This window comes from Bombina bombina, unplaced genomic scaffold (assembly GCF_027579735.1).
Source record: "Bombina bombina isolate aBomBom1 unplaced genomic scaffold, aBomBom1.pri scaffold_1429, whole genome shotgun sequence".
Classification (NCBI taxonomy): domain Eukaryota; kingdom Metazoa; phylum Chordata; class Amphibia; order Anura; family Bombinatoridae; genus Bombina; species Bombina bombina.
In genome coordinates, this window is record NW_026512193.1 from 19,491 (window position 1) to 30,495 (window position 11,005).

The following is an 11,005-nucleotide window of genomic DNA, read 5'->3' on the forward strand; positions in this document are numbered from 1 at the left end:
TCTTATGGTAGATTTTCCTGGTGACAGGCGTTCTAGCCTGAATCAGGGTATCAATAACCGACTCAGAGAAACCACGCTTAGATAGAATTAGGCGTTCAATCTCCAAGCAGTCAGACGCAGAGAAATTAGATTTGGATGTTTGAAAGGACCTTGAAGTAGAAGGTCCTGCCTCATTGGCAGAGACCATGGTGGAACGGATGACATGTCCACTAGGTCTGCATACCGAGTCCTGCGTGGCCACGCAGGCGCTATTAGAAGCACTGACGCTTTCTCCTGCTTGATTCTGGCAACCAGACGAGGAAGGAGAGGAAACGGTGGAAACACATAGGCCAGATTGAAGGACCAAGGCGCTGCTAGAGCGTCTATCAACACCGCCTGGGGATCACGGGACCTGGACCCGTAAAGAGGAAGTTTGGCATTCTGACGGGACGCCATCAGATCCAATTCTGGAGTGCCCCATAGCTGAGCAAATACCTCAGGGTGGAGTTCCCACTCCCCCGGATGAAAAGTCTGACAACTTAGAAAATCCGCTTCCCAGTTGTCTACTCCTGGGATGTGAATTGCTGAGAGGTGGCAAGACTGATCCTCCGCCCACCTGATTATTTTGGTTACTTCCATCATTGCTAGGGGACTCCTTGTTCCCCCTTGATGGTTGATGTAAGCTACAGTCGTGATGTTTTCCGACTGAAATCTGATGAATTTGGCCGCAGCTAGCTGAGGCCATGCCTGAAGAGCGTTGAATATCGCCCTCAGTTCCAAAATGTTTATCGGGAGAAGAGCTTCTTCCCGAGACCATAAGCCCTGAGCACCCCAGCCCAACAGACTGGCGTCGGTCGTTACGATGATCCACTCTGGTCTGCGGAAACACATTCCCTGAGACAGGTGATCCTGAGACAACCACCAGAGAAGAGAATCTCTGGTCCCCTGGTCCAACTGTATTTGAGGAGACAAATCTGCATAATCCCCATTCCACTGTTTGAGCATGCATAGTTGCAGTGGTCTGAGGTGTATCCGTGCAAAAGGGACTATGTCCATTGCCGCTACCATTAGTCCGATTGTCTCCATGCACTGAGCTACAGACGTCCGAGGAATGGAATGAAGAACTCGGCAAGTAGTTAAGAGTTTTAACTTTCTGACCTCCGTCAGAAATATTTCCATTTCTACCGAGTCTATTAGTGTTCTTAGGAAGGGAACTCTTGTGAGGGGGGAGAGAGAACTCTTTTTGATGTTCACTTTTGCTTGTAGAACAAAAACTACAAATCTTTACCCTTCCGAGAGAGACCCTATTGCTTAGAGCCGGCAAAGAGAATGACTGGGGGGTGGAGCTAGAGGGGGAGCTATATGGACAGCTCTGCTGTGTGCTCTCTTTGCCACTTCCTGTTAGGAAGGAGAATATCCCACAAGTAAAGGATGAATCCGTGGACTGGATACACCTTACAAGAGAAAAGTGGTTTTAGATTATTCCACCAGGGAGGGAAATAGTACTGGTAAGCATTCTTTAATAATCTCGCCAGCTCAGAGACCTTTAAATCATCTGGCCCTAGGTTTTCCACAAAATGCTATTGCCTTGACTTCAGTCGTCTATGACTATATTATGCACAAAATGCCATTGTCTTAACTTCACTATGGGACTAGGATTTTAATTCTCTCATCATTGAAATAGCTTTCTGATTTCAACAAGTGAATGTGTTTCTAGCCCTAAATTGAGTAAATTCTAGCTAGCGCCATTGAAGGACTAAATAAAGTTAAGCTAAGACTACTGTGATGGAATCCACATATATAAGGAAAACCTGCTATATGAGTAGTACATATTGCAAGTACCATGACAATACCTTAATCTTTTTTTTTTACTATGTAAATATAATTTGGATTTACTGTTTAACTTTAACTTCCATTTATATCATTTAAATACCACAAAACTGGGCTGTTTTTTTTTTTTTTAAATATGCATTTAAAGTGTATATTAATGAACAATTTGCTTTGTAAATTTAAAGATAATATTTTTCTTTTAAAGGGACACAATACTCATATGCTAAATCACTTGAAACTGATGCAGTATAATTATAAAAAGCTGACAGGAAAATATCACCTGAGCATCTCTATGTAAAAAAGGAAGATATTTTACCTCACAATTTCCTCAGCTCACCAGAGTAAGTTCTGTGTAAAAAGTTATACTTCACCTGCTCCCAGCTGCAGATAAAAAAATTAAAAAAATGAAGAAATGAACAGCAGCCAATCAGCATCAGCAGTGCTGAGGTCATGAACTCTTACTGTGATCTCATGAGATTTGACTTAACTCTCATGAGATTTCATAGTAAGCTTCCTTTACCTGATTGGTGAAATAAGATGAGAATGCACAATGCTCATCCCTTCAGATGTCCCGGGACAGACATACTAATATGCTGCTTAGAAATCCTTTAAATATAATACAAAATATAAGTGCGCAAAGTGGATGCTAAAGTAAACAATTAAAAACAGAATTTATGTTTACCTGATAAATTACTTTCTCCAACGGTGTGTCCGGTCCACGGCGTCATCCTTACTTGTGGGATATTCTCTTCCCCAACAGGAAATGGCAAAGAGCCCAGCAAAGCTGGTCACATGATCCCTCCTAGGCTCCGCCTACCCCAGTCATTCGACCGACGTTAAGGAGGAATATTTGCATAGGAGAAACCATATGATACCGTGGTGACTGTAGTTAAAGAAAATAAATTATCAGACCTGATTAAAAAACCAGGGCGGGCCGTGGACCGGACACACCGTTGGAGAAAGTAATTTATCAGGTAAACATAAATTCTGTTTTCTCCAACATAGGTGTGTCCGGTCCACGGCGTCATCCTTACTTGTGGGAACCAATACCAAAGCTTTAGGACACGGATGAAGGGAGGGAGCAAATCAGGTCACCTAAATGGAAGGCACCACGGCTTGCAAAACCTTTCTCCCAAAAATAGCCTCAGAAGAAGCAAAAGTATCAAACTTGTAAAATTTGGTAAAAGTGTGCAGTGAAGACCAAGTCGCTGCTCTACATATCTGATCAACAGAAGCCTCGTTCTTGAAGGCCCATGTGGAAGCCACAGCCCTAGTGGAATGAGCTGTGATTCTTTCAGGAGGCTGCCGTCCGGCAGTCTCATAAGCCAATCTGATGATGCTTTTAATCCAAAAAGAGAGAGAGGTAGAAGTTGCTTTTTGACCTCTCCTTTTACCAGAATAAAAAACAAACAAGGAAGATGTTTGTCTAAAATCCTTTGTAGCATCTAAATAGAATTTTAGAGCGCGAACAACATCCAAATTGTGCAACAAACGTTCCTTCTTTGAAACTGGTTTCGGACACAAAGAAGGCACGACTATCTCCTGGTTAATGTTTTTGTTAGAAACAACTTTTGGAAGAAAACCAGGTTTAGTACGTAAAACCACCTTATCTGCATGGAACACCCGATAAGGAGGAGAACACTGCAGAGCAGATAATTCTGAAACTCTTCTAGCAGAAGAAATTGCAACCAAAAACAAAACTTTCCAAGATAATAACTTAATATCAACGGAATGTAAGGGTTCAAACGGAACCCTCTGAAGAACTGAAAGAACTAAGTTGAGACTCCAAGGAGGAGTCAAAGGTTTGTAAACAGGCTTGATTCTAACCAGAGCCTGAACAAAGGCTTGAACATCTGGCACAGCTGCCAGCTTTTTGTGAAGTAACACAGACAAGGCAGAAATCTGTCCCTTCAAGGAACTTGCAGATAATCCTTTCTCCAATCCTTCTTGAAGAAAGGATAGAATCTTAGGAATCTTTACCTTGTCCCAAGGGAATCCTTTAGATTCACACCAACAGATATATTTTTTCCATATTTTGTGGTAACTTTTTCTAGTTACAGGCTTTCTGGCCTGAACAAGAGTATCAATAACAGAATCTGAGAACCCTCGTTTTGATAAGATCAAGCGTTCAATCTCCAAGCAGTCAGCTGGAGTGAGACCAGATTCGGATGTTCGAACGGACCTTGAACAAGAAGGTCTCGTCTCAAAGGTAGCTTCCATGGTGGAGCCGATGACATATTCACCAGATCTGCATACCAAGTCCTGCGTGGCCACGCAGGAGCTAACAAGATCACCGACGCCCTCTCCTGATTGATCCTGGCTACCAGCCTGGGGATGAGAGGAAACGGCGGGAATACATAAGCTAGTTTGAAGGTCCAAGGTGCTACTAGTGCATCTACTAGAGTCGCCTTGGGATCCCTGGATCTGGACCCGTAGCAAGGAACCTTGAAGTTCTGACGAGAGGCCATCAGATCCATGTCTGGAATGCCCCACAGTTGAGTAATTTGGGCAAAGATTTCCGGATGGAGTTCCCACTCCCCCGGATGTAATGTCTGACGACTCAGAAAATCCGCTTCCCAATTTTCCACTCCTGGGATGTGGATTGCAGACAGGTGGCAGGAGTGAGTCTCCGCCCATTGAATGATTTTGGTCACTTCTTCCATCGCCAGGGAACTCCTTGTTCCCCCCTGATGGTTGATGTACGCAACAGTCGTCATGTTGTCTGATTGAAACCGTATGAACTTGGCCTTTGCTAGCTGAGGCCAAGCCTTGAGAGCATTGAATATCGCTCTCAGTTCCAGAATATTTATCGGTAGAAGAGATTCTTCCCGAGACCAAAGACCCTGAGCTTTCAGGGGTCCCCAGACCGCGCCCCAGCCCATCAGACTGGCGTCGGTCGTGACAATGACCCACTCTGGTCTGCGGAAGGTCATCCCTTGTGACAGGTTGTCCAGGGACAGCCACCAACGGAGTGAGTCTCTGGTCCTCTGATTTACTTGTATCTTCGGAGACAAGTCTGTATAGTCCCCATTCCACTGACTGAGCATGCACAGTTGTAATGGTCTTAGATGAATGCGCGCAAAAGGAACTATGTCCATTGCCGCTACCATCAAACCTATTACTTCCATGCACTGCGCTATGGAAGGAAGAGGAACGGAATGAAGTGTTTGACAAGAGTTTAGAAGTTTTGTTTTTCTGGCCTCTGTCAGAAAAATCCTCATTTCTAAGGAGTCTATTATTGTTCCCAAGAAGGGAACCCTTGTCGACGGAGATAGAGAACTCTTTTCCACGTTCACTTTCCATCCGTGAGATCTGAGGAAGGCCAGGACTATGTCCGTGTGAGCCTTTGCTTGAGGAAGGGACGACGCTTGAATCAGAATGTCGTCCAAGTAAGGAACTACTGCAATGCCCCTTGGTCTTAGTACCGCTAGAAGGGACCCTAGTACCTTTGTGAAAATCCTTGGAGCAGTGGCTAATCCGAAAGGAAGCGCCACAAACTGGTAATGCTTGTCCAGGAATGCGAACCTTAGGAACCGATGATGTTCCTTGTGGATAGGAATATGTAGATACGCATCCTTTAAATCCACCGTGGTCATGAATTGACCTTCCTGGATGGAAGGAAGAATTGTTCGAATGGTTTCCATTTTGAACGATGGAACCTTGAGAAACTTGTTTAAGATCTTGAGATCTAAGATTGGTCTGAACGTTCCCTCTTTTTTGGGAACTATGAACAGATTGGAGTAGAACCCCATCCCTTGTTCTCCTAATGGAACAGGATGAATCACTCCCATTTTTAACAGGTCTTCTACACAATGTAAGAATGCCTGTCTCTTTATGTGGTCTGAAGACAATTGAGACCTGTGGAACCTCCCCCTTGGGGGAAGCCCCTTGAATTCCAGAAGATAACCTTGGGAGACTATTTCTAGTGCCCAAGGATCCAGAACATCTCTTGCCCAAGCCTGAGCGAAGAGAGAGAGTCTGCCCCCCACCAGATCCGGTCCCGGATCGGGGGCCAACATTTCATGCAGTCTTGGTAGCAGTGGCAGGTTTCTTGGCCTGCTTTCCCTTGTTCCAGCCTTGCATTGGTCTCCAGGCTGGCTTGGCTTGAGAAGTATTACCCTCTTGCTTAGAGGACGCAGCACTTGGGGCTGGTCCGTTTCTACGAAAGGGACGAAAATTAGGTTTATTTTTGGCCTTGAAAGACCTATCCTGAGGAAGGGCGTGGCCCTTACCCCCAGTGATATCAGAGATAATCTCTTTCAAGTCAGGGCCAAACAGCGTTTTCCCCTTGAAAGGAATGTTAAGTAGTTTGTTCTTGGAAGACGCATCCGCTGACCAAGATTTCAACCAAAGCGCTCTGCGCGCCACAATAGCAAACCCAGAATTTTTCGCCGCTAACCTAGCCAATTGCAAAGTGGCGTCTAGGGTGAAAGAATTAGCCAATTTGAGAGCACGGATTCTGTCCATAATCTCCTCATAAGGAGGAGAATCACTATCGATCGCCTTTACTAGCTCATCGAACCAGAAACACGCGGCTGTAGTGACAGGGACAATGCATGAAATTGGTTGTAGAAGGTAACCTTGCTGAACAAACATCTTTTTAAGCAAACCTTCTAATTTTTTATCCATAGGATCTTTGAAAGCACAACTATCTTCTATGGGTATAGTGGTGCGTTTGTTTAAAGTAGAAACCGCTCCCTCGACCTTGGGGACTGTCTGCCATAAGTCCTTTCTGGGGTCGACCATAGGAAACAATTTTTTAAATATGGGGGGAGGGACGAAAGGTATACCGGGCCTTTCCCATTCTTTATTTACAATGTCCGCCACCCGCTTGGGTATAGGAAAAGCTTCTGGGAGCCCCGGGACCTCTAGGAACTTGTCCATTTTACATAGTTTCTCTGCGATGATCAAATTCTCACAATCATCCAGAGTGGATAATACCTCCTTAAGCAGAGCGCGGAGATGTTCCAACTTAAATTTAAATGTAATCACATCGGGTTCAGCTTGTTGAGAAATTTTCCCTGAATCTGAAATTTCTCCCTCAGACAAAACCTCCCTGGCCCCCTCAGACTGGTGTAGGGGCATTTCAGAACCATTATCATCAGCGTCCTCATGCTCTTCAGTATCTAAAACAGAGCAGTCGCGCTTACGCTGATAAGTGGGCATTTTGGCTAAAATGTTTTTGATAGAATTATCCATTACAGCCGTTAATTGTTGCATAGTAAGGAGTATTGGCGCGCTAGATGTACTAGGGGCCTCCTGAGTGGGCAAGACTGGTGTAGACGAAGGAGGGAATGATGCAGTACCATGCTTACTCCCCTCACTTGAGGAATCATCTTGGGCATCATTTTCAGTGTCACATAAATCCCATCTATTTAAATGAAAAGGAACCTTGGCTTCCCCACATTCAGAACACAGTCTATCTGGTAGTTCAGACATGTTAAACAGGCATAAACTTGATAACAAAGTACAAAAAAACGTTTTAAAATAAAACCGTTACTGTCACTTTAAATTTAAAACTGAACACACTTTATTACTGCAATTGCGAAAAAGTATGAAGGAATTGTTCAAAATTCACCAAAATTTCACCACAGTGTCTTAAAGCCTTAAAAGTATTGCACACCAAATTTGGAAGCTTTAACCCTTAAAATAACGGAACCGGAGCCGTTTTTATCTTTAACCCCTTTACAGTCCCTGGTATCTGCTTTGCTGAGACCCAACCAAGCCCAAAGGGGAATACGATACCAAATGACGCCTTCAGAAAGTCTTTTCTATGTATCAGAGCTCCTCACACATGCGACTGCATGTCATGCTTCTCAAAAACAAGTGCGCCATACCGGCGCGAAAATGAGGCTCTGCCTATGATTAGGGAAAGCCCCTAGAGAATAAGTTGTCTAAAACAGTGCCTGCCGATATTATTTTACAAAAATACCCAGATTAAATGATTCCTCAAGGCTAAATATGTGTATATATGAATCGATTTAGCCCAGAAAATGTCTACAGTCTTAATAAGCCCTTGTGAAGCCCTTATTTACTGTCTGAATAAAAATGGCTTACCGGATCCCATAGGGAAAATGACAGCTTCCAGCATTACATCGTCTTGTTAGAATGTGTCATACCTCAAGCAGCAAAAGACTGCTCACTGTTCCCCCAACTGAAGTTAATTCCTCTCAACAGTCCTGTGTGGAACAGCCATGGATTTTAGTAACGGTTGCTAAAATCATTTTCCTCTTACAAACAGAAATCTTCATCTCTTTTCTGTTTCAGAGTAAATAGTACATACCAGCACTATTTTAAAATAACAAACTCTTGATTGAATAAGAAAAACTACAGTTAAACACTAAAAAACTCTAAGCCATCTCCGTGGAGATGTTGCCTGTACAACGGCAAAGAGAATGACTGGGGTAGGCGGAGCCTAGGAGGGATCATGTGACCAGCTTTGCTGGGCTCTTTGCCATTTCCTGTTGGGGAAGAGAATATCCCACAAGTAAGGATGACGCCGTGGACCGGACACACCTATGTTGGAGAAAAGGGGTTTTAAAATAAACTCAGAATTCTGAATGTTTGACCATGTGCAAAAATTTAAATCTAATATATTCAAATGCAGAGAGGTTTTTTGGTCCTCACACCAAAGGGTTAAAAATTAATTCCCATATACTTCGATTAAATTAAATTAGTGGTGAATACAAACGTGAAACAAACCACATATGATTAAAATATATATTGTATTTTATAATGCTTAAAAACATGAAATAAACAATTTGAAAATACTCTTTCTAAAATTATGAATCTAACATTTATTTATTTAATACAATTGATAGTGAGTGACCGGCCCTAACTTATAAAACACATCTAAATTAATAACACATCTAAATTAATACCACATAAATTGATAAAAGGACAAATATGATCACAAAATAATAATATTATTAATAATAATAATTAGAAATCCTTTACAATGGGAGGTGGCTACTGAGGAACTTTTGAGGTAAAATATCTTTCTTTTTTACATAGAGATGTTCAGGTGATATTTTCTAGTCAGCTTTTTACAGCTATGCTGCATCACTTTCAAGTGTTTAAACATTTGGGTATTATGGCCCTTTAAGTTTAAAGTAGTCATACAAACAAAACAATCACTTGCTATAATAAAGCTACATATTTCACTAAAAATCAAGGGACTGCAAAAGTTCAAGATTCTGCCGTTTTTAGTACAAACCCCACTTTTCCATTTTACAACCTCCGCTTCAGTGAAATACATTTAAATCACCACTTTCAACTCTTGCCATCTTCTTTCTAAGATATAAATTTCATAAAAGTTGCTTATTTTAGTTTTTAAGGGAGTGGAAGTGGAGCCAGATTAGAGATGGTCAAAAAGAAATGTAGGTATTTTAACAACTTCAGTGGAATGAATGCCAGACACTAGGCGCTGACCCTGGAAACCTGCAAATCTTGGCCTTGTTTTGCTGGCTATTAATCCAGTACTGCCTCTGACAATTCCATTATCAACCCATACTTCAATGTATGGCCACAAATATTTCATCTGTCACTAACTTTCCTGCCAAATGGAAGAGATTTTCTACACAAAGAAAAAAACGCACAGGACATTCCACTAATAATTCTCTCCATGTGACCCATCATTACATCCTTGTTAGTCACTGGACAGGAACACTCTAAGCATATTGTTGCAGCAAAATACCTACACTGCAAATTATTTTATACTTTTGACAATGATTCACAATAACCGTTAGTGCTAAAGAATCACAAAGCAACTCCCAGAACTCTGGCCACAATTTCACCACTAGGCATCTCCAAACAAAGCACTATCCTACTGCATACTTTAACCTGCACACATTACAGTTCAGTATCAACCCACAATGAAAACTACTCAAAAGCGTATGTATGGACTAACTAGCTTTTGGGACTATAATGAGGATGTTGCTGAGGAGGAGATTCTAGGTAGCTTGGGATGGAAAGTACAATAAAAGGTAAGCAAAAAATGAAATGAAATATTGAAGAAATAGGGATACAGGTATAAAAGTGCACATTTGAGAGGTCAAAAGGTAATAGTAGACTAACCCTGTTTTACTGCCAAAAGCATGGCATGGATGGACTATATGTTGAATTGTTAAAGGGACACTGAACCCAAATTTTTTCTTTCGTGATTCAGATAGAGCATGCAATTTTAAGCAACTTTCTAATTTACTCCTATTATCAAATGTTCTTCATTCTCTTGGTATCTTTATTTGAAATGTAAGAATTTAAGTTTAGATGACGGGCCATTTTTGTTGAACAACCTGGGTTGTTCTTGCTGATTGGTGGATAAATTCACCCACCAATAAACAAGTGCTTTCTAGGGTTCTGAACCAAAAAATAGCTTAGATGCATTCTTTTTCAAATAAAGAAAGCAAGAGAACGAAGAAAAAATGATAATAGGTGTAAATTAGAAAGTTGCTTAAAATTGCATCTCTGTCTGAACCACGAAAGAAACAAATTGGGTTCAGTGTCCCTTTAAGGCTTTAAAATCAAACTTTGAACAGTAAAAGACATCTCTAAAGGGGGCCACTAAAAAGGCTGAATAAAATCTCTTCATCATTTTCTCCTACAGGAACTTTGACAATGACTACTACAGGGAGAACATATTCATGTCCAGAAAAACATGGATGCTAGTGGAAGAGGGAAACAAATTGAGGAAATAATCCCAATGTAAAGGCCCAACTAAAGTGGAATGGCAAAGGTATGCTCTATTTGGTCGGGTCAGGTTCCACAGAATTTTGTGTATAATCTTAAAATATCCCTTCCCTGAAGATCATAAAAATGAAGGATGAAGAGATTTCTAGGGATGAAAAGAGCCTTCTACGGAATGAAAGGAAGACAAATTGACAAGGATGTGTCCTGTCACCCAAGTTGCAAAATGAGTTGTGCCCCCAGCAAACTGATATATGAGAAAGTGTAAACTGGTAGCAAGCAAAAAAAGTCAGCTGGTGTAGTTTTAAAGCATCTGACAGACAAGTTCTCAAGCATAACATTTGTTAAAGGGACAGTCCAAAAAAAAAACTTTCATGATTTAAATAGGGCATGCAATTTTAAACAACTTCCCAATTTACTTTTATCACCAATTTTGCTTTGTTCTCTTGGTATTCTTAGTTGAAAGCTAAACCTAGGAGGTTCATATGCTAATTTCTAAGACCCTGAAGAC